This window comes from Pinus tabuliformis, chromosome J (assembly GCF_031772625.1).
Source record: "Pinus tabuliformis cultivar Carrire ecotype Pingquan chromosome J, CPIR1, whole genome shotgun sequence".
NCBI classification, from domain to species: domain Eukaryota; kingdom Viridiplantae; phylum Streptophyta; class Pinopsida; order Pinales; family Pinaceae; genus Pinus; species Pinus tabuliformis.
Window position 1 is genome coordinate 364,289,197 of NC_142295.1, and position 25,513 is coordinate 364,314,709.

The following is a 25,513-nucleotide window of genomic DNA, read 5'->3' on the forward strand; positions in this document are numbered from 1 at the left end:
AAATTAAAGTTAGGAGAAGAGACCTTAAAGGGAATCTATAAATAAGAGAGGAGTATCATTTTTCTCATCACGGTTGGTGGATATTTCTATTTTGTGAGCTAAGGCTCTTGCGTGTTTTAAGACCCCTTTCTTTCTGATTGTTTTCAGTGGTGAAAGATTCCACGGTCCACCCTCTCCATTCTGTTTGGCATAATTTTCTGAGGCATCTTCCATCTGATTTTGGCAAGCAAGGGAGGATTTCTGTGGATTGATTGATCTGAGGAGCAATTCTGTGGGCTCTGAGACCTGTTTAGGGCAATTCCAGGGCAGCAAAACCCTTATCTGGGTAGCAAGCAGCTTGTTCTGTGGCAGCGTAAGCCTGTTAGGGAAAATAACAAGGGCAGCAAGGTTCCAGACAGTCCTGAAACCCCAATTTCAGGGCATATGTTTAATCTGAGCACGTTTCCTTGCAACAACGAGGCCATTTTAAAGGTAAAATTTGGACAGAAAGGTCCCCTAAGCCCCTGGCCTGAGGCAGTGGCCCTCTTGGAGTGATTTTCAGTGGTAAAACAAGGTTATCAATGGCAGCGAAGTCCTGCCTGAAGCAGCAGAGGCCTCAGAGGCTAGCGTGGTCCATCGGAAGTTAGTCAGAGAAGCAACGAGCTTATCCTGTGATTTTGGACCCTGGTCTGAGTATTGTTTAGGGCAGCAACTCAAACCTAGGTCAGATTCGGACACAGTTTGTGGCAGCAAAGTGAAGTCGGGCTGGGAAGGGCTGTCCAAGCAAGCAGCGTTCTAGAAGCTGTCCGAGCAAGCAGTGTCCATTCTAGAATAGCAACAAGGCCAATTAGGGCTCTTTGTTGGCAACAGGACAGCAGGACAGCGAAGTTGTGGAGGCAGAGTAAGCACTAATGGAGAATTTGTAAGCTGGTTAGTTGTTACTGATAGGGTAATTAGTGTTGTTACTGTTACTAAATGACTAAGTGTTGTACAGTAGACCTTGCTGGTGTAACAACCCTAGAAGTGAATCTGTGAAAATTGTAACTGGATGTGTACTGTTGATATTATTAAAGATCATCCACTTGTTTACTTTGTTGTGTAATTACTGTCATCTTTGTTGAATTGGAAAGGAATGCTGTGATATTCGTACTATATTGTCTCATGACCCAATAACCCTTGGGGCACATTCTTCCTAAGGGATATTACAGTGGTATCAGAGTTGTGCATCCTACCATCTTGAGGGTTAACAAGGGAATTTAGATTGTTTGGGTGAGGGACCAACATTCAGAACAACAGTACGATGGTGGGAAGAATGACTGAAGAAAAGTTTTTTTAGAGCAGGAGATCAACCTTTATCTCCATCCAAAGATGTCCTTCCTCATTCGTTGGAGGAGGTGACAAGGCAACTACAAATGGTGGGACAGCCAGTTGGCTCTAGTAGCAATGGTTCCAGGAATGACTAACTTGGGTGAATACAAGCTATTGAGGCATAAAGATGGAAATGTAAGGCTTGTTGCACATCGTCTGAACAAAGTTTTAAGGGTTATAGCCCCTGAAATCCCTTATAAGGAGAATATAATGCAGGAAATTAGGGAGCTCCAAAATTCTTTGGAAGAAATGCAACTTGAATCAGATGTAGCTAAAACACTTGCATTAAAAGAGGAAGAGGCAAATTTGGTTCTTCGAAATAAACTTGAGCTTGCTGCCAATCGAAGCTCAGCCTTGGAAGAAAGCTATGACATGACAAGAAAAACCCAGTCTCTTAAGGTTTCAGTAGCAGGTGCACACCGAGAACTGGTGATGTCTCAAAATGAAGATGATGATATCTTGGGGAGCATTGATCAGTTTGATTCCATGTGCTATCAGTCAGGCTCGACACAGAAGCCTCCAGTTTTGAAATTTCCAAGCACAAGCCCTAGTGTCACTCTTGCTGATGCTAGAAAACAATCATATTTTATGGAAACTAGTGTGCGTGGTTCAAGCCATCCAACAATATAAAAAAAATTATATCTGCAATCACGGTGGGTAGGTAACTCTTTGTGCAAATGAACAGGACAATAGGAGGGAAAACACTGTGGAAATGAATGGAAAAGATGCATCGGAGCAGCGATTGAAAGAAGAATCAATTCCTAATCTAAAGAATGCTACACAAGAGCATGAGTAGCCCCAGAGAGCAGAGCAAGCAAAACTCAGAAACCAAAATTGATGGCTTTCTCATCAAGTTGGTATGGGTGCATATGAGCAGAATAAAGGGGAAGAAAACACAGAATTGGACGCAAAATCTACAGTTGAGTAGACATAAAAAAGAGAAGAGGGTGAGTCCCAGAGACGGAGAAAAAGGCCAGAAAGGGTGCAGATTAAGGGGGATGTGGATTCAACTGGTTTTTATCAGGTTCACTCTATTTTTGTCAGTGTTCAGGATGATGCAAACAAGCTTAGCAAATTGGTCACTGTAAAATCTGAATACCCCCTAAAGTTGCATGTTGTTTGTGTTGATATTAATGTTGTGCAAGGCGGCAGTAAGCAACAAGCTAACAGAATGAGGGTTTCATTGTCCAGTGGCATGCTAAGAAGTGTCCCTAGTGATAAAGAGAAAGTTGGTGTAGGGGCCAAGATCAAAGTTGTTGTTCGTAAAAGGCCTCTCAACAAACAGGAGATTTCTAAGAAAGAAGAAGATATTATAACCATTGAACCAAACCATACTTCTCTTACAGTTCACGAGACTAAGCTTAAGGTGGACTTGACGGCATATGTTGAGAAACATGAATTTGTTTTTGATGCAATGTTAGATGATCAAGTGTCTAGTGATGAAATGTACAAAGTGATTGTCGAGCCCATTGTTCCAACAATATTTCAACAGACTAAAGCAACATGCTTTGCATATGGGCAAACAGGTAGCAGAAAGACTTTTACCATGCAAACCTTGCCACTGAAGGCCTCCCAGGACATTTTGAGATTAATGGACCAAGTTTACAAAAAATCAAAGATATCAATTGTGCTTCAGTTTCTTTGAAATTTCTGGTGGCAAGCTTTATGATCCACTGAGTGAAAGGAGGAAGCTTTGCATGAGAGAAGATGGCAAACAACAAGTCTGTATTGCAGGCCTGCAAGAGTTTAGAGTATTTGATGTGGAGACTATTGAGGATTTCATTGAAAAAGGAAGTGCTTGTAGGAGCATTGGCACAATGGGAGTAAATGAGGAATCATCACGTTCTCATGCAACTCTTCAACTTGTCAAAAGATCAGTTCATGGCAGTAATTGAAAGCCTGCTCGTTTGGTTGGGAAGCTTTCATTCATAGATCTTGCTATAGTGTGGTGATGATACCACCGATGATGATCACCAAACAAGAATGGAAGGAGCAGAAATCGATAAGAGCTTACTAGCTTTGAAAAATGCATACGTGCTCTAGATAACGCTCAAGTTCGCATTCCATTTGGATGGAGAAAGTTAATAGAAGTACTTTGAGATTCAGTGATTGGTGACTCATGTAGAAAAATTATGATCTGCACCCTTAACCCAATTTACAAGTTTGCATGTGTTTGTTTAGGCCCAACCCACATGTTTTGTCATGCTGATATAAATTTTAGTATGCATTCATTGCAAACATTAAAAGAGTACTTCTACTATTTTTCACTTTCCTATCAGCTGGTAATTAATACAAAATTTAGGCAAACATTCACACATATGAGACACTTATTTTTGGTCAAGTTGACCCTGGAAAAACCCCACAGCCTCTTGGGGAAAACCGGTCTTCAAAGGAGGATTTTATTGCTTAAGAAATTACAAAATAAGTACAAAAATTCACTGTACTTATCTCCCTTTTTCTGCTGTAGCATTAAATGCAAATTCTGGAAATTTGTGACCACTGAACAATTCAGATTTTCACAAAATGCATGCCCAGAATTTCTGCATTAAATTCTCTGCCCAGCTCCTAGAGAAATGTGCCCAAAATCTGCCTCGAAAACTGTGCAACTGCTCCTCAATTTCTACGCTGAAGGGTGACTGTTCTGCTTCAATTTTCATGCCAGACAGTCTTTGAAATCCTCCTCAAAAATCATGCTGACTGAAGCTGACTGTCCCGAAATTCGTGCCTTGAATTTCAGGCATGAACTGAGCTGTTTCCTCAAAATTCGTGCTTAGAACCTCCTCGAAAATTGTGCCCAGCTCCTTGAATTTTGTGCTGCTGCTCCTCGAAATTCGTGCAGCTCGTCTCCTTGATTTCTGTGCCTCCTTGAAAATCATGCTGAGTACAAATCCCTCCTAGAAATTTGAGCCCTCCTTTCTCTGCTGTAATTTCTCTTCCTTCATGAAGCTTCTCCTCTCATCTCTTCTCCTTATGCTCTCTCTCAAGTGTGAAGTGAAGAATGAGATCCCTTTTCTCTCTTTTGTCTTCTTAGAAAAGATTGAATCCCTAAACCTAAGGTACATTGGTTGAGATTTAATCTCAAAATCTCAAGATGTGTGGTTGAGATGAAGTCTCCCAAATGACCCCCCTCACACGTTGGCCCCATCACTTAAAAGTTTCCTTGTACCTTTTTCAAGTTGTGTACTTTTTTCTGTTTTTTTCATAAAGTGATTTTTCAACTCACTTTAATATTAGGAAAGTACACTTAGTATTTTACACTTAAAGTCACTTTATAAATTACAATAGTTCTAATTACCTTTTCCACCAATGACATTAATATAACTCATAAATGTCACCAAGACAAAAGTAATTAATGTGTTCACTAGGCTAAAAGGGATAAATGCCTAGTAACACCTCTCCTTGGTACTATTTTCAACACTCCCTCTTACCGAGGAAGGTGTTGCTCACCACTCCCATCATGTCTCTGAAGAAAACATGCTTGCCTCTTGGCAAAGACTTGGTGAGAATGTCTGCTACTTGCTCATCAGTGGATATATACTCAAGCTTCACTGCTCCTCGCTGAACTCAATCTCTCATGAAGTGGTATCTCAACTCTATATGCTTTGACTGATTGTGAAATACTGGATTATCAGAGAGACTGTTTAATACAACTCTGATTATCATAGTAAATTGTAGTTGGTCTCAACATCTGACCAAATAATCCATGAAGCATCTTGCGAAGCCATAATGCCTTGCACCCTGCCTGACTAGCTGCCATATACTCTGCCTTTGTGTTGCTCAATGCCACTGACTTCTGTTTCCTGTTGAACCATGACACAACTGCCGAGCCCAATCAGAGACAACATCCAGAAGTACTCTTTTGGTCACTGACGCTGCCAGCCCAATCTGAGCCTGTGCAACCAATCAATTTGACTTCATCACATCTGACATAGTTTAAACCATGATCCACTTTGTCCTGTAAGTACCTCAACACATGTTTTGCAGCCACCCAGTGTACTCTCCTGGTCTCCATCATAAGTTGACTCAATGTGTTGGCTGCAAAACAATTATCTAGTTTAGTGTTGGCCAGATACATCAATGAACCAATTAATTGACGATACGAAGTGGGATCCACCAACTCGGAATCAACATCATGCAACTTCTTCCAGTTGGTGATCATAGGAGTAGCCATAGGCCTGCAACCATTCATACGAAATCTCCTCAAGATATCTTCTGCATACCTACTCGAGCCCACAAGGATGTGCCCATCCTCCTGCCAAACCTCCAACCCCAGATAGTAATGAATCAACCCCATATCATTCATATCAAACTTTGAAGCAAGATCTCTCTTGTAATGATAGATGAGATTGTCCTCATCTGTAATAAACAAGTCATCCACATACAGTACCAGAATGAGTGGATCGTCACTTACCAGGATAAAGTATAGGTTCAGATCTGTATCACTCTTCTGGAATGCTAGTACCATGCCCTCGGTGCCTGCTTCAGTCCATACAAGGCTTTCTTCAGCCTACACACATGAGACTCCCTCCCATGCAACTCATCCCTCAGGCTGCTCAATATACAACTCCTACATAACACCATTAAGAAAGTCGGTCTTCACATCCATCTGGTGAATCCTTCATCCCATCTCAGCTGCTATAGATATCACTGCTTTAGTGGAAGTATAGCGAGCAACTGGTGCAAAGGTCTCATAGTCAACTCTTTCTTTCTGTGAGAACCCCTGCGCCACAAACCGAGCTTTGGACTTCACGTTGCCATCAACAACATGTTTGATCTTGTAGAGCCACTTGGAAGTCACAACTGACTTCCCATTAGGATGTGGCACTACCTCCTAGACATCATTCTTCATGATAGAGGCATACTCCACCATGGCATCTCTCCAAATCTGCTGTCTAGTGGCCTCCTCAAAACTAGCTGGCTTTGTCTCCACAACATCTGCCACAAAGCCACCCAACCTCTCTGGTGGTCTGCTCTCCCTCATTGACCACTTGGGTCTCCCCACTGCCTCCTGAGCCTCCTTCAGGGTCTCCCGAAGCCATCTTGGCTTCCTCTTCCTTGCAGTAGTCTCTTGTGGTGGTATGGGAAAATCCTCAACTGGTGCCTCTCGTCCAGGCAAGGAAGGCTCTGAAATAACCAATGGAGATCCTGAACTCTGAGATACTGTGCCTAATGAACTTGCACCAGGTGAGCTTGTACCAGGCAAAATTGTGCCTTATGAACCTGTCACCCCTGAAGAAGGTGAACCTTCTGATCCTGATGTACCACGTGATGCACCTTAAACCTGTGGGGTTGCCCCCTGCCGAGGAGCATGTTGCTCTACCTGATCAACCTCCTGAGACCTCCTCAAAGCCCTCTCCTCCTCAAATGTCACATCCCTCCTTAGGGCAATCTTCCTTTGCGCAGGAAGATATATGCAGTAGGTTTTGCTGGTCTCACTGTAACCCACTAAGATACCCCTCTTTGCAGTGGGTTCCAACTTCGCCCCCTCTCTGCAGTGGGTTCCAACTTCGCCCTTTTCTCCACAGGGACGTGTGAATATGTAAGGCACCCAAATCTCTTGATGTGCCCAACTTTTGGCTTCTTGCTGGTATACACCTCCTCAGGAGTCTTGCTCTCCAAGACTTTGTGTGGGTCCCTGTTTTGCAAATAAACAACAATGTTACACGCCTCGACCCACAAGAAGAAAGGTAAACTCTGATCATGCAACATAGCTCTAGCTGCACCCACAATGGTCCTAGTTTTTCCTCTCTGCCACCTTGTTAAAATTGGCAACTAGGGCCAAACTCCATGTGGGTCTTCTTATATATGGCAACTGATATTTTTCTTGGATTCCTCTTGTCAAGAGGTGGAGGATTGATCGAAAGATCATCCGATTCCGACATGTATTCATAGAGATGAATTTATTTGTGTTATGTGACAATTCGTCAAGGTCGGCCAACATCCAAACTAACCCACTTGTCCTCAACGTTTCACCATAAATAGAAGAGGTCTTCAAGTCATTTCATAGTCATCTCTTATGATCTTTCTTCACTTTTCTTTGGGTTTTGGTGGTAGGAGAGATCTAAAGAGGATACGCTATCCTAAGAAGATACACTAGCCCTAGATACTGTAAAAAGAGAAGGCCTTACGCAGCCCTAAGAGGAGACACCTCTACATAGTTAAGGAGGATTTATCTACGCAAGGAGAGGTCTTCTATCCACAATCTTTAAAGAGACTAGGCCGCAATTTAAGGAGGGTTTTTATGTGCCCTAATTGCAGTCAGTACAAGCCCTGGCCGCAGTCATAGAGTTGGTTCTCATACGCTATTCAAAGTGTCCCCAATACGCTGTTCAAAGGGTCCTCAATCCGCTGTCCTAAGGAGAGGTCTACACGCTATTCAAAAGAGACCTAGTCGCAGTTCTGTGTGTGCGCTAGTCACAGTCCAGATGGAAGATGCACCCTAATGCTGGCCTTATTCCGTAGCAAAAGGACTCTATGCTGCCCCAACCGCAGTCCTCAAAGGTGATATAATCCGTAGACAATGAGGATTCTATGCAGCAAAAGAAGGCTTCTTATACACTGCCATGGAGAGCCCTAAATTACAGTTAGGGAGAGTACTCTAGATGTAGTTGAAGGGAGGAACATCTGGACACATAGGGGGCTAACATGCCCCTCTCCTTCAAAAAGTGTTGTCCTCAACGCTTGAGTAGTTCTTGATGCTTCTATATAAAATTGTTGTCCTCCCATGTGGAATATTCAGCGGGTAAGTTCTTCCACTTGATGAGATACTCTAAAATTGATCGATTTCGTAGTTGTTGGGTTCTTGTTTCTGTGACTGCTCCAGGTTCCAATATGATTTTTCCTTCCTCTTCAAATTCTGGCAATATTGTTTGAATTGGGATCTTTTGCAACTTTTGAATAAGTGGCCATACTTCTTCGTCCTTCTTCCATTCATCCCTTGCTTCGTTTATCCAATCTGGTTGGATAATAGAAATAGCACAAACAATGCTTCCACATCTGCATCCTTTCTTGAGAATGCATCTGCAATAAAATTTTGCTTCCCTTTTCTATAGATGATGTCAAAGTATAACCCAACATATTTGTGACCCATTTTTTTTGTTCTTCTAAAGATAATAGTTGTTCTAAAAAGTATTTAAGACTACCATGATCCATTTTTACCTAGAAGTGTCTTCCCATTCGGTAAGGTCTCCATTACTTAATTGCATATGGTATTGCCAACATTTCCTTCTCATAAATAGCTTGCTTGAGATGTAGCAGTAAAAATACCCAATCACCTACATCAAAACATTTTTCACTACAATGTTGATCTACCTATTGTTTCATTCGATTTTGCACCAAAGTGGTGTTATCCTTTAAAAGTTGGAGAACTTGTTGTTGATGCTCGATGTGATCTTTCACTGCTTGAACCTTTTTCTTCTTGATATGCCCCTCTATCTTTAGAGTTTGAGGAGTGGTAATTTCTTCCAATCCTTTACAAGATATGGTCGGATTCATTTCTTGATGCTCGATGTGATCTTTCACTTCTTGAACATTTTTCTTCTTGATATGTCCTTCTATCTTGATAGTTTGAGGAGTGGTAATTCTGACCAATGAATTACAAGATATGGTTGAATTCATTTCTTCTTTCTCAATGTGATATTTCACTTCTTGCACCTTTTTCTTCTTGATATGTCCTTCTATCTTGAGAGTTTGAGGAGTGGTAATTCTTGCCAATGCTTTACAAGATATGGTCTGATTCCTTTCTTCTTTCTCTGGGGTTGGGTCCTGGCGTATATCCTCTTATTTTGATGTTTCTTGATCCTTTTCTTCCTCCTCTTCATACTCTATGTAAAATAATTTCTTTTCAGCACACTTATGACCTTTAGTGCATTTGCTATCACAATTGTAACAAAGCCCTTTTTCTCTTTTTTTCGTCCAATTGTTGTGGTGTAACCCTTGTAGGTTGTGGAGGGCTAGGAAAAACAACACTTCCATCTTTATAGTTGTGAGGGGTAGACTTCCTTGTTGCCATAATTTTACTTTCCACTATGTAACAAAGCCCTTTACTCTTTCCAATTGTTCTGGTGTTGCTCTAAAGAAGGTATTGCTCTTTGCATCCTCATAATGTGCTATCATTTCCTCCGTGAAAATTGACCACGTAACAAGTTGTTTACGAGAACAAAGCCCTTTATACCATAAAAATTGATCTAGTTTTAAATATGAAGATGCAATACATACCTTTTCTAACAGTGGTACACCATGTAGATCAAAATATTGCTCCATCTGAAGTATCCAAATTACCGGATCCTTGCCATCAAACTTCCTCATCTTGCTTTTTCTTGATTTTAGGATATCGATCTTGAAATGACTGTAACTTTGTACTTTCGGATCTTTAAGTTCTGAAATTGCGACCTGCAGTAGCCCTCTGTGTTCTCTTTCCAATGCCACCAGTCTGATCCAAATTGGATTCTCAAAGAAGAGTTATGCCAAATCTCCCACAGTGACCTGATTATAGACTAGTTCAGTGGAGCAAACTTGTACGACGTGCCACGTGTCACTGTTTCGACCTTTGGCTTTGAAAAATATATACAAGAAACTACAGTTCGTCCTCTTTCTGTACCTTCTTACGAAATTTCAATCTGATGCTTAGAAAGAAAGTTATGACGATTTTCCCCAGGTCACTTTTTTGGAATGTAATTCAGGAGTCTGCAAAAAGACCAACTTCCTCAGATCATATCTTCGCAAATATAGCGCGAACAACTCTGAAATTCGGACCCGAGATTCAGTGCGATTTCGTTTCAAATGGTTTTTTTTTTGCTTTTGAAATGTCGCAGAAAAAAAGTTATAATGAAAATGCCACGATGACCTATTTGGAGCAGCGAAACCCTAGAATCCAAAGCTTTGATACCAAATGTTATGAAACCAGCTCACAAAAAGATAGAAAAGATAGTTGAACGCCTTAGAATTCAGCTTCTTTGAGGGGGCAACCTCCTTTACATTACACAAATGAACAATTCTTGGATGATACAAATGACAAGACCTCTTTTCTATATATAGGAGTCTAAGGGGTTATAATATAATCGGAGTCGACATGACAATAATAATGTAAGGGCACAATAATAACAATAGTGGGCTTCTATGGGGCATGATAATAACAATATGGGTACTACATGGGTACAACAATATAATAAGGGGGTTATACTAATAACAATAAGGGGTTATACTAGTAGTATAGGGGCCTAACATATTTAGGATCTTGTTTGGGTCTGATTAAGGACTCTACTGCTATAGCTAGCTACTTTGCTAGGCTGCAAGTCATAGCAAGCAACCAAGGCTGTTCCAAGACAATATTATAGTTTGCTTTGAGTTTGGATGGCAACATGGATTAGGAGAGACTCTCCTAGGTGGACTGAAGCCCTTGAAGGGCTTAGTTATCTAACAACTTGGAAGCATGATGATGGATGCAACATGGTTGAATGCAGCATGATGATGGAATCACCTTGGAGAATCAGTTGAAGTATGAGGATTGATAAGGTTGCCTTCACCTGAGTTCAGATTTGCAATCTTTGTAATCAGAACTTTTAGGTCATCTTCATGGTGAAGATCTCTGAAGCCTAATTTTGTTAAGTCAAAGTGTTGACTTCTGATGTATATGTACTATCTCTCTCTTTGCTAAACTATTGAAGATCATAAGAAGATTTGATCAAGGGTTTCCCCACATTGGGGTTTGTCCCTGGCTGGCGCCACATCTTGTGTCCTCTTGTCTTGGCTTGTTTTCTGATGTTTATGTTTGTTAAAATTGGCAACTAGGGCCAAACTCCATGTGGGTCATCTTATTCATGGCTGATAATATTTTTATTAGATTCCTCTCGTCGAGAGGTGTGTAGGATTGATCTAAAGATCATCTGATTCCGATAAGTATTTATGGAGATATGAATTTATTTTGATTATGGAATAATTATCAAGTTGACCAGCAACTCAAAAGCTCAACAGTCGCATCTATTCAACCATTCAACAATTGTGTATAAATACAGGAGGTCTTTTCCTCATTTTCACTCATCTAACTCATCACATCTCTCTCTCTCTCTCTCTCTTGTGCAGAAAAGAGGCTCTTCTCCTACTGCGCAGAAAGAGACTCTTCTCTCACACATGTGGAAGGAGGGTGCAAAATTTAGGGCTGCAACTGTAGAACCAAAAGTTTGACTAGTGTTGACCATCAGTTTGCCTCTCTAAACTGTGCTGTAGGTGAATCTGGATTTACTCTAAAGGCCACATTTTTTGGTGAAGGAATCAAGCCGATCCGACGGTCAGTTTGCAAGATATTGTTTGCCCTAGTTTGGCTGATCTAGGGTTTGCTGCTGCTGATGTAAATCAGATTTATGTACTATTTCTCTCTGCTGAATTATTGAAGATAAAGGAAGATTTGATCAAAGGGTTTCCCCACATTGGGGTTTGTCCCTGGCTAGCCGCCACATCTTGTGTCTCTTGTCTTGGCTTGTTTTCTGTCGATCGTTTAATGTTCTATCTGCACTTTACTTTATGTACATGTGATTGCTAATCTATGGAAAATAATAAGAAATATAAGTAAACTACTATAAGCATAGAACATACCATAAATTAACATGGTATCGGAGCTGAGGTGAAGACAAAGCCCAAGTAAGAGCAAGAGCAATCACCGAAGAGAAGATTGGCAAGGCTATCCTAAAAGAACTATGGGGTCCTCAACACTCTTCCCTACCGAAGACAAGCTCCGTGAGAAAGCTGACTATCACGGATGGAAGATGTCTATCGATCTAACCTTAGAAGATCAAGGAGTGTTGGACCATGTGAGAGGCAATATTGTTGAGCCTCCATCAAATGCACCCGTTGCTGCCAGGAAAAAATGGAAAACCGGTGAAGTCAAAACAAAGAAGATCATCCGGGATTCTATCGACAAGCGCTTGGTGGCCTACATTTCTGACCTGAACACCTCCAAGGAAATCTACGATAGACTGGTGAGTTTATTTAAAGTTAATGATGCAAATCAAGTTTTGTTTCTTAGAAATATGCTGAAGGAAATTAAGAAGGGCAAAGATGAGAGTATGCAAGCATACTTCTTAAAAATCACCGAGATTAGGAACGATCTCCTATTTATTAGGGAGACTATTACTGATAGGGAAATGGCACTCACGACTCTTGGAGGATTACCATTCGAATGGTACGTGTTCAAGACTACTCTTTTGAACAATAATGTAATTCCCGGTTTCGAGGAATTAATGGCTAGATGCATTCAAGAAGAAACAAGGATAGAAGAGCAAGAAATGCCCATGCCTAAAGGTCCTCCTGCTGCCTTTTCTTCTCATGCTAAGAAAAGAAATAATTCCGGGAAAGAAAGGTTGGACCTAAGGGTGGAAGAAAAGGACGATGTTACATTTGCAATAAAGCAGGTCACTATGCAAGGGAGTGCCCTGATAGAAGGGACTCACACCGGGATGATGGTCAAAATCCCTCTCATGGCAATCAAAGGAATGGCAGATCTAATAACAGAGGTAAAAGGAGTCTAATAACAGAGGTAAAAGGAAAGCTGGAAATCAAGGAAGAGGACAACCATTCAAGAAGGCTAGAAATTCCAGGTATGAATCCAACACTGTTGATAATAATCAGGATGAATATTATCTATCAGCTGCTCTATCTACCTCTGCTCCTTCAGACGCAATGGGAATTTGGCTCATTGATAGTGGTGCCTCAAGGCACTTCACTAGTTTCAAAGAAGTTCTCCATAATCTGATAGAGAAAGAAACTAACCTGGAAATTGTCCTTGGAGATAATATGAAATATCCCGTGAAAGGTGTAGGCAATGTCTCTCTTAAATTGAATCAAGGTAATACGATCCACTTACAGGATGTATTATATGTACCTGACCTCAAAAAGAACCTGGTGTCCATCTCGACGATGGAAGACAAAGGCTATAAAGTGGCCTTTAGCGATGGCAAGGTACGTGTATGGAAAAACAATGTTAAAGATGCCTTCACTCTTGGGTTTCGAGTTGATTCATTATATCAGGTCGGAGGAAGTCCGCTAGGTGTCATGTCTTGTGACACATCTCAAGCCTTGATCGAGAATCAAACCGAAAAGAAGATCAAGATCTTAAGGATTGATAATGGGACTAAATATGAATCTAACGAGTTTCATGACTTTTGTAAAGAGGCTGGCATCAAGAGGGAGACTACTACACCATATACTCCTGAACAGAATGGTGTGGCGGAAAGGAAGAACCGTACGATTGTGGAAGCTGTCCGTGCCATGCTCCATGATCAAAGACTTCCGAAGTTTCTATGGGTCGAAGTTGCAAACACCATTGTATATGTACAAAACTGATGCCCCCATCAAGCATTGGGTTCCAAGACTCTTGAAGAAATGTTCACCGATAAGAAACCTGACGTATCTCATTTTAGAATTTTTGGAAGCCCTGTATATTTTCATGTGCCGAAAGAGAAAAGCAATAAATTGGGTGCGTCTGGAAAGAAAGGAATCTTTGTGGGCTATGGTGAAAATACTAAGGGCTATAGAATCTATGTAGCTAGTCAAAGGGAAGTCGTGATTAGTCATGATGTCACCTTTGACGAAGATATGGCCCTCAGCAAGGTGGACAATCTTCCGACTTTGAGGAGCTCTCAAGAAGCCATCACCAGGGAACCGAAAGAAAAGGATGATGAAACAATGTTTGATGTGGAAGAATCAATGGATCCTATTGATCCACCTAAGCCTTCCTCTTCTACGAAGAGGCCCTCTTGGCTTGGGGGCTACTCGATGATGCTGAAGGGCACACTGCACCCCGAGGAACCTTCCGTGAAAGTAAGAAACCCAACAGGTATTATGGATACCTGACCATCATGAACACGATCATACAAAATGAGCCTTCATCATTCTCAGATGCCGTCAAGAATCAAGTATGGAAGGATGCTATGACCGAAGAATATGAGTCTATTATGAAGAATGATGTCTGGGAAGTAGTTCCCAGACCCCAGGACAAGACAGTTGTCACTTCTAAATGGCTTTACAAGATAAAGCATGCAGCAGATGGAAGTACGGAAAAATATAAGGCTCATTTTGTTGCTCGTAGCTTCTCCCAGAAGGAAGGTATAGACTATGACGAGATATTTGCACCTGTTGCCAGATATACCACCATCCGCTCGATCATAGCCCTTGCGACTTCACAAGGATGGAACCTACATCAGATGGATGTTAAGAACGTGTTCTTGCATGGTTCGATCAAAGAAGAGGTCTACGTGGAGCAACCCGAAGGATTTGAGATTTATGATCGAAAATCTCATGTATGTAGGTTGAAGAAGGCCCTCTATGGGCTGAAGCAAGCACCCCGAGCATGGTATGAGATGATCGATAGCGACTTAATGAAGCTGGGATTCACTAGGAGTGAAGTCGATCTTAACCTTTACTTTAAGGTTGAAGATGACAAACCTCTCATATTGGTGTTGTATGTTGACGACCTCTTCCTAATAGGTGCAGACCCTCTCATTCACAAATGTAAGAGGGAGTTGGCTTCTGAATTTGAAGTGAAGAACCTAGGACTGATGTACTATTTCCAAGGACTTGAAGTCTGACAGAAGCCAAGGGAAATTTTTCTATCTCAAGGAAAATATGTGGTGAAAATATTGGAAAGATTTGGTATGGTGGACTGCAAGCTTGTAACTACCCAGATGGAGCTTGACTTTAAGAAGTTAAGCGGTAGCGCTGCTAGACCTATTTTACGAAATGCCATCGAGTATCGTCAACTCGTCGGAGCATTAATGTTCTTGTGAACTCCCGTCCAGACATATGCTTTGCAGTCAACACGTTGAGTCAGCGTATGGTTGAACCTCACCACATACATTGGATTGGTGCCAAGAATCTGTTATGATATCTTCGTGGCACAATCACATATGGGCTCAGATACACTGCCGAAGATGTGAGACTACTTGGATACACTGATGCTAATTGGGCAGGCAATGTGGAGGACCGTAAGAGCACTTTCGGGTGCTGCTTCTCCTTGGGATCTGCTTCGATATCCTGGATGAGCAGGAAGCAAAAGTCGGTGGCTTTGAGCACCGCTGAAGCAGAATATATTGCTGCTAGCATGGCCTCCTGTGAGGCAGTCTGGTTGCGAAAGCTCTTCAGTGAGCTATTTGGATTTACATTGGATACCACCGTGATCCTATGTGACAACTAGAGTGGGATTTGTTTGTCAGAGAATCCCGTATTTCATGATCACTCCAAGCATATCGATATTAGGTACCACTATATTCGAGATATGGTGCAGCGGGGAGCTATAAGGCTCCAACATATCCGTACAGATGAACAGGTCGTCGACATCCTGACAAAGCCCCTAGGGAAGGTCAAATTCCTGACTTTTCGAGAACGACTTGGTGTCGTTCAAAGACCCTCTGATGAGGGTCCTGTATGATGTATTGAGCTCTGGGAGCTCCGGGGGTGCAGGGTACTTCTTGGAGAGACATATGATGAACAGGGTAAAAGAATCAAAACTTTCCCTGTGACACCCCGTGGCGACTATGTAGCAGGATGATTAGTTCTCCTGTGAGGTCTGGATGATGTGTTCTCCATGACAATTATGTAGCAGGATGATTAGTTCTCCTGTGAGGTTTGGATGATGTGTTCTCCATGACGATTATGTAGCAGGATGATTAGTTCTCCTGTGAGGTCTGGATGATGTGTTCTCCATGATAATTGTGTAGCAGGATGATTAGTTCTCTTGTGAGAACATGATTGATTAGTTCTCCTGTCAAGGAATCCTACCCATGTAGTCTGGGACTCATGGGAAGTACCTGTTATCTGATCAATGAGCAGGGAAATGAGGATAGGGACCATAGTAGTACCGATGGACGCATCGCTGTATCTACCGTACTCCCTATGATAGGATGACCTTCATTGATCTGGGATCAATGATATTGGTCTGGGACTAGTGGTAGGAGTTGTACCCACTATGACGCTGACTTCGGGTCGGTTGAGACTGGTCTGGGACTAGTGGTACACACTCTGAGACTGACTTTGAGTCAGTGGAGGATGATACTGGTCTGGGACCAGTGGTAGGAGTTGTACCCACTATGACACTGACTTCGGGTCGGTTGAGACTAGTCTGGGACCAGTGGTACACACTTTGAGACTGACTTTGAGTCAATATGATACATCCTCGATCATTTCTTCCTCTTCATAATTCGGACAAAGCAGAGCAGGGGTCAAGTTGTACAGGGCAGTGCATTTGATGGATGAATAGTAGTGACCGATAGATGAATTGCAGATGGAGTTCTCCTAAGTTGAGAGGGAGTGTTAAAATTGGCAACTAGGGCCAAACTCCATGTGGGTCATCTTATTCATGGCTGATAATATTTTTATTAGATTCCTCTCGTCGAGAAGTGTAGGATTGATCTAAAGATCATTCGATTCTGATAAGTATTTATGGAGATATTGTTTGCCCTAGTTTCGCTGATCTAGGGTTTGCTGCTGCTGATGTAAATCAGATTTATGTACTATTTCTCTTTGCTGAATTATTGAAGATAAAGGAAGATTTGATCAAAGGGTTTCCCCACATTAGGGTTTGTCCCTAGCTAGCCGCCACATCTTGTGTCTCTTGTCTTGGCTTATTTTCTGTTGATTGTTGTTTAATGTTTTATCCGCACTTTACTTTATGTACATGTGATTGCTAATCTATGGATAATAATAAGAAATATAAGTAAACTGCTATAAGCATAGAACATACCATAAATTAACAATGTTTATGTTCTATCTGCACTTTACTATCATGTTGATGTGATTGCTAATCTGAAAATGATAATGAGCTAATGGAAAAATAGACGTAAATTGCTCTAAGCATAGAACATACCTAAAACCAACACACCCGATTCTGCTGAGGGTTATAAGGCACAATGAGCTCCCTCTTGATGCCAACACTCTCATAAAAGTCCCTTGTCTTTGCAGAAGTGTACTCGCCCCCCTTGTCTGATCTCAACACCCTGATTTGCCTCCCCGTCTGGTTTCTCTTGGAATCTCTTGGAATACCTCATTCCTAGTCTTCAGGAAGTAAATCTAGGTCCTCTTGGAGTGGTCATCAATGAATGTCACATAGTACTCATATCCACTCAATGAAAGATGGGACATAGGACCACATATGTTAGAATAAATCAAGTCAAGGATACTTACAGCTCTGGAAAGGTCTCTTGGTGTACTTTCCCAAAGTACACCCCTTGCACACATCATGATGCTCTGTGTTGAAGTTAGGCATCCTTGTAGCCATCTCCCTCAACATCTTGAAAGCTCCATGGTGCAAGTGGGCCATCTTCCTGTGCCACAACTCACATAACTCACTATTATTGGTTTGCGCTACTGTAGCTCGAAGAGGCTGAAATAAAAATTTGTATAGTCTCCCACTGCAAGCTCCAATCACATGAGCAGACTCGATACTGGATCCCCTGGGATATATCAACACTTGTCCCTTCTGGAACAATACCTCATACTATCCTCCAAGCTAGAGACTGATGTCAAACTATTCTTTAAACCTGGAACATAAAGAACATTTGCCACCTTCAGAGGACTCCCTCTGAAATGAAACTGTCCCCATACCTGATGCCTTGACTTTGGAGTTGTCGCCAAGCACAACCACCAAGTCAATGCCATCCTCCAAAAGGCTCATGAAGTGCCCATTAACTTTGGTCATATGGAAAGATGCTCCGCTGTCTATGAACCAAGCACGGGAAGATGTGACATGAGTGGATAAATTCACCACCAAAGCACACTCTGAATCAAACATAGGCGTAAAATCATCCACATTTGCTGAAGCTTCATCTCCATGTTTCTTCTTACCCTTCTTGTTGGGACACTGAATAACATAGTGACCCATCTTCCCACGAGCAAAGCATTTCACTTTGCTCATGTCCTTCTCCTTAGCCTTTTGCTTCCCCTTCTCCTGCTTTGCCCCACTAGAAGACCCCTTCTTGATCTTCTTGCCCTTCTTGCCCTTTGCCGCAAGGGCAACATTCTCCTATTCACATCCCTCACCACTCTTGTTGCCACCTCTCACACTCCTTCTGATCTCCTCTTAGATGAAATCGTCCCACATCCTCCTCCAACCAAGAAAGTGTTCTTAGGCCACTAGGCCGTGGATAAAACCATCCCACTTCTCAGTGAACCTATTTAAGGCAATCCTAACCAATTTCTCCTCTGGAACGACCTCTCCAATGACAACTAACTCATCCTTCACCGGGAGACTCTGGTGAGGAAAGAAGTGACACTATTGGTGTTGGTCATCTTGGTGTTGCGTAGTTTTTGTCTCACCACCATCTTCTTGTTCTCATTAGAACTCTGGTGCAAAGCGACCAAGGACTCCCACATCTGATATGCATATCTCATCCTTGAAAGATGAGGGAATAAATGGTCCTTGATGGCATCTAGAAGGATCCTCTCTGCCTTCACATTTTTCTTGAACTCCACCAATTGAGTTGGATCAGTGGTGCTTGCACAACTGCTTCAACAACATTCCACACTTCCACCTCCTCTAGTAAAAGCATAATCCTCTCTTTCCATGGGCCAAAGTTTTCAACCCCTATCAATCTGTCCTCTACTCTCAACCCAATAGCCATGACCCCACAACCAACAAAATGAAGCAAATTTGGAAGCTAGAACCTTCCTCCCTCTAAATTGTTGTAGTCCTTAGGTTTCTGGCAAAGTTTCAAAGATATGTTTTGCTATTTGAAGACTTTAGATGCTTGCTGCCCTCTTTATCAGTTGACTGAAAATGAAGATTTGAGCCTCAACTTAGCTCAACTCGGCTCTGATACCATGTAGAAAATTTATGATCTACAGCCTTAACCCAGTTTACAAGTTTGCATTTGTTTGTACTTCTACCATTTTTCACTTTCCTATCAGCTGGGAATTAAGACAGAATTTAGGCAAACATTCACACATATGAGACACTTATTTTTGGTCAAGTTGACCCCCGGAAAAACCCACAACCTCTTGGGGAAAACCGGTCTTCAAAGAGAATCTTATTGCTTAAGAAATTACAAAATAAGTACAAAAATTCACTGTACTTGTATCCCTTTTTTTGCTGTAGCATTAAATACAAATTCTGGAAATTTGTGACCACTGAACATTTCAGATTTTCACAAATGCATGCCCAGAATTTCTGCATTAAATTCTCTGCCCAACTCCTAGAGAAATGTGCCCAGAATTTGCCTCGAAAATTGTGCAATTGTTGCCTTGATTTTTGCATTGAAGGGTGACTGTCCTACCTTGATTTTTGTGCCATACATTGGTTGAAATCCTCTTAGAAAAATTTGTGCTGACTGTCCCGAAATTCGAGCCTAACTCCTCCAATTTTGTGTAGCTATCCCTCAAATTCATGCAGTTTGTCTCAATTTTTGTTCCTCCTTGAAAATCGTGCTGCAAGTACAACTCCCTCTTAGAAATTCAATCCCTCCTTTCTTTGCCGCAATTTCTTCTCCTTCACGAAGCTTCTCCTTTCATCTCTTCTCCTCATGCTCTTTCTCAAGTGTGAAATGAAGAATGTGATCCCTTTTCCCTCTTTTGTCTATTTGGAAAAGATTGAATCCCTAAACCTAGGATCCAATGGTTGAGGTTTAATCTCCAAATCTCAAGATGTGTGGTTGAGATCAACTTTTCCAAATGACCCCCCTCACACATTGGCCCCATCACTTAAAAGTTTTCTAGTACCTTTTTCAGGTTGTGTACATTTTTCTATTTTTCTCATAAAGTGACTTTTCAACTGACTTTAATATTATAAAAGTACACTTAGTACTTTACACATAAAGCCACTTTATAAAGTACAAGTGACTTTAATATTAGAAAAAGTACATGTTACGACACTTCTAAGTACCTAAGAAACCAGATTCATTGAAAATCCTCCGTGTCCCGAATCGAGCAAATCAGACACGATTCACTGGGACACGTGTCCTTCGATCTAGTATGGGGAACGAGTACATCATATCCCGATTTTGGGACACGTGTCCCCTTGATTTGCGTTCTGCACGACCCATAAACGCTAGTTTTGGGTCATTTCTCCCTCACTTTTCTTTGTCTCTTTTGTTGTGGGTGTGTGGGAGTGAATAGCAAAGTGTTTGGGACCATTTTGGAGGCGATTCAGGCAACATGTAAGTGCATTTTGTTTCTATTTTTATTACAACAATTTATATGTGCATTTTTTATAAGTTCGTGCATTTTTTATAAGTTCGTGCATTTTTCTTTATTTTTTGACAACATTCATGGCTCAATCAAGGGCAGCAGGGAAGGGGAAAAAGAAGGTGAAGAATGTTGCCATTGGAGATGCCCCTCTTGTTCCAATTTCATCAGGGTCTGCAAGTGTTCGCGCTATTAGAAGTGGGGCTGCAACAACAACTTCAAATGTTGAGGGAAAAATTAATTTAGAAAGACATCAGGCTCAAGAAAACAAATATCCCTAGTGGAAGTATGTCAGAAGAGAGCAAGGGTCAAGCAACAACTTGAAGGGGGGAGGCAATGTTGCTTGGAAATGCAACTATTGCAACAATCATTTCATGAGCACTTATTACTGTGCGAAATATCATTTGTTGGCTTTACCAGGTTGTGGAATTGTAGCATGTACACAAGTGTCTTTAGCTAAGAGGAAAGAAATGGAAAAAGATGTCAATGTTGGTATGGGAAAGGTGGCTGCAACATCTAAGAAAAACAAGAATGATGATCCCCTTCCATTCTTGAGGAAAAGCAACAACAAATTTCCATTTGAGAGTTTTGGTGGGAGACAAGCAGCAAAAAGAAAGGTAGTGGCACTTGGTTCAATGGACAAGATTTTGCAGAAAGAGAAATGGGAAGAGCTTGATCTCACCATTGCATTCCTTTAATGAGAATTTCATATCCTTCAATGTTGCATTCTCACCTTTATTTATTGAGATGTGCCGAGCTCTAACTCAAGGGGCTCCATCAAGGTATGTGCCTCCTGGGTCAGAGAAGCTTAAAACCACATTGTTGACTAAGGCAAAGAAAGAGGTGGACAAAATGCTTGAGCCTATTAAATCAGTATGTCCAACATCTGGGGTTAGTATTGTTTCTAATGGATGGACAGATCCAACACGCCACCCACTCATCAACTTCATGGTGTCTTCCTTGAATGGTCCAATTTTCTTGAAATTAGTGGATGCACTTGGACAATACAAGGATGCACAATATATGGGTGAGTTGTTCATTAAAGTTATTGAAGATGTAGTTGTTGATTCTTGTGTGCAAATCACTACAGATAATGCTCATGTTTGCAAGGCTACTATCATGATTGTGGAAGCTAAATATCCACAAGTATTTTGGACACCTTGCATTGTGCATTTCTTGAATTTAGCACTTAAATCTATTGCTCTTGATATGCTTTGGATTGGAAGTATTATTGAGGATGCACGACATATTCGCAACTCTGTACAAAATCATACAAATGCCCTCACAATCTACAAGGAGTACACCAATCTATCATTGTTGAAGATTGTAGATACACGGTTTGCCTCTTCATTCATCATGTTGAAGAGGCTGAGGGAGGTCAAGACTACTCTTGGAGCCATGGTTATTTCAGGGTTGTGGTCTTTTTGGAGGAAGACAGATCAAGTAGCCTAAAAAAGAGTGAAGGACATATCGTTAGATGATGCTTGGTGTGAGAGGGTGGATCTACTTATTAAGATCATGGACCTTGTCATTGCTTTGCTAAGATTTACTGATAGAGACCAACCCATTCGAGGAGAGGTTTATGAGGGATGGGATTCCACGATTGAGTTTGTGAGGACCATTATTTTACAGAGTGAGTGCTCCGAGTATGAGACATCATTAGAGGCCTTCTTCACCACCATACATGATATTCTTGTCAGCAGATGGACAAGAATTGCACACCTTTGCATTGTTTGGCTCACTCATTGAACCCAAAATACTACAACCATGAGTGGATGAATGGTGGACCTTCCTGCAGATTCCCTCCTGACATGGATGGTGAAATTTCAGAGGGGAGGGGATGCATTGAGGCAGGGTTTTGAGGATAAAGCATCCCTTGATGAGGTGGAGGATGCCTTTGCAGAGTTAACCACTGGCACTGGTTGATTTGCAAGATATGATGTGATTAGAGACAGGGGGCTAAGAAGCTCTATTCTTGGTGGGCAACTCATGGGGCAATAAGCCCTCCTTTACAACAATTATCCATGAGGCTCCTCTCTCAAGTGACTTCATCCTCTTGTTGCGAGAGGAATTGGAGCACATATGGGAATTTGTATAGTGTCAAGAAGAGCAAGCTTGAGCAGTCCAGGGCGGAGACAATGGTGTATGTGCACACCAACCTTCGTCTTATTTACAGGCAGAGGAATGAGTGGTTGAAGGGAAAGACAAAGATGTGGCATGTCTTTCCTGATGATATGGGTTTGGACATCAGTGTTGAGTTGACATTGGCCAAATGATTGATGAATCATGAGCTACCTACTTCCTTGAGGCTTGTTTTGTATTTGCTATTTCTATTTGCCATTTGCATTGCTACTACTTATGTAACACATTTTGATTTTGATGACTTAATGAGAAAACTGCAGTTTCTTGTCTTTCTCCTATTGGATCATTGATGAATCTGTCACAATTTTATTTGTATGCATAATGTTACTTTGTAAAACTTACATCTAGATGAAAATCTATGTTTGAATAAATGAATTTGTACCATGAATGAGAATTTGTGTAAAGACATCTACTTTTTAATATATATATATATATATATATATATATATATATATATATATATATATATATATTTTTAATAAAATAATCAACGTGCCCGTGTCGGACAATTGAATCCTCGTGTCCTGCGTGTCCCGTGTCTCTGTGTTAGGTGACTTGACTAAGTACTTTTTCCACCCATGACATTAATATAATTCATAAATGCCACCAAGACAAAAGTAATTAATGTGTTCACTAGGCTAAAAGGGATAAATGCCTAGCCACCTCTCCTTGGTACTATTTCTAACAACTCACACATTGTCATGATATCCTGTATCTCTCCAAACTCGGACTCTTGTGAACACACCCTCAACATACTAAGATATGCTAATAGGGTTAAATCAAAGAAGGAAATGAGCTCTCCTGCTACAACATTGAGAGAGTCATCCACTGCTCCATTGACTCTACCATTGTCGTCATCACTGCTTTCACAATACACTTTTGAAACCAATAGCTAGGATCTTCAAAGGTATTGAAATAGATTTGGCTAGCATAAACAATCAGATGGTGAGACTTACCAAGATGTTACAATGGATCATGGTCCTCCAAGAGGACGAGATGATAGCCACCCATATTCAGCGTATGCAGATCCAATAGTGAAAATTAATAATGCTGTTGGGCTTGATCTTTCCACTGCTGAGGAGTCACAGGAGCAAGACAAGCAAACAACTTCCCAATCTGGGAGGAAGGGCAAAGCTGATGGACATTCCAATCATAATTCGAGAGAAAAAACAATAATAGGAGGCAGAGAGATATTTCTGGTGCAATTCATACAAGATTAAAGTCTAGGGATGCAATAGATTCAAATATGGCTATTTTAGATCTCGATGAGGAGCTTAATGTCGTACTTAAGGAAGAGGAGGATCTTGTGGTTGCTCATTGCAAATAGGTTGAAGACACAATAAATATTGTTATGGAGGAAATGAAGATGTTGTTTGAAGTCGCTCAACCAGCAAACTAGATAGAGAAATACATTTCTAAATTGGGTGATGTTATTGGAGAATCTGAGAAGGACGTGTTTGAATCAACTCCTATTAAGCTATTTAAGCAATGTCAAGTATGTTTTGCAAATACAAGACATGTAATCTGGAAAATTGCTTCATAATTTGCCAATGGATGCTGGTCAGTTTCTGGAATATTAGGGAGGTGTAAAGACAAGGAGATATTTATTGGTTGTACCGGCTTCCTTACCCCTGGCATTATCTATTGATGCAACCTAGATGTGGAAAAACCAAAGTTGGTAGTTTTTAGAGAGATTGTTGTGCTAGGCTTTGATCGGACAGAGTTTGAGGCTAAACATGTTTTCATAATCAGCAAGGATGGAACTTAGATTCCAATGTTCATTGTATCCAAGAAAGTCACCACTCTTGATAGTCCTCATCCAACTCTATTTATGGGGGGGTTTAATATCAACATCAGCCCAAACTTTAGTGTTGGTCGCTTTGTCATTTCAAGACATTTCGGGGTGGGGGGTGGGGGGCAGGGGGTGCAATTGTAAATATTCATGGTGGCGATGAATATGGAGAAGGGTCAGGGACTAATACATCGCTTGTTTTGGCTGAAGATGGGTTGTTTGGAAGTAATGAGAGGAAGGAATATGGATTAATTGAGAGGTTGTCATCCTTGAAACCATTAGGAGAGAAGAACAATTTCGTAAACCTTGGGGACTGGAGTCATAGTATTGATGTGCCGACTCTGCATTTGGTCAAGGACAAGCAATTTCAGGGAGGGGGGGCTGTAATGTCCTCTTCTAATTATATTGCTCAAGGGAGGACGAAGTAGCCTATCCAACACCATAGGCTATAGTCAATGATAAAGCGGGGAACCCATTATTCAATGTTTTGGGGTGTAACATTGGGTAAATTGGGGTAATTGGAGGAAAACTTGTGAAAGAAGCCAAATTTGGGGCAAAGTGGAGGGAAACTTGTTAGGCCCTCAAATTAAAATTAGGAGAAGAGACCCCAAAGGGAATCTATAAATAAGAGAGAGGAGAATCATTTTTCTCATCATGGTTGGTGGATATTTATGTTTTGTGAGCTCTTGAGGGTTTTAAGGCCCCTTTCTAGTTGATTGGTTTCAGTGGTGAAAGATTCCACCCTAGCTAATCCCCTTCTCTCTATTATGTTTGGAATAATTTCTGAGGCATCTTTCATCTAATTTTGGCAAGCAAGAGAGGATAGGGAGGATTTTTGTGGATTGATTAATTTGAGGACCAATTTTGTGGCACCAAGATCTGTTTAGGGCAATTCCAGGGTAGAAAAACCCTTATATAAGTAGCAAGCAACCTGTTTTGTGGTAGCGTAAGCCTGTTAGGCAAATAACAACAACAATGAGGTTCCAGACAGTTCTGAAACCCCATAAGGAATCCTTGCAACAGCGATGCCATTTAAGGGTAAAATTTGGACAACAAAGTCCCCTAAGC

General features: G+C 41.3%; 1 protein-coding gene and 1 pseudogene across 1 annotated transcript in view; both read left to right on the plus strand.

Moving 5' to 3' along the window:
* LOC149227249 (26S proteasome regulatory subunit 7-like) overlaps positions 1-25,513 on the plus strand; it is a 101,152-nt gene that overhangs the window by 3,265 nt on the left and 72,374 nt on the right. The window lies entirely within an intron of this gene.
* LOC149227250 (kinesin-like protein KIN-13B) lies at positions 1,423-24,311 on the plus strand (annotated as a pseudogene).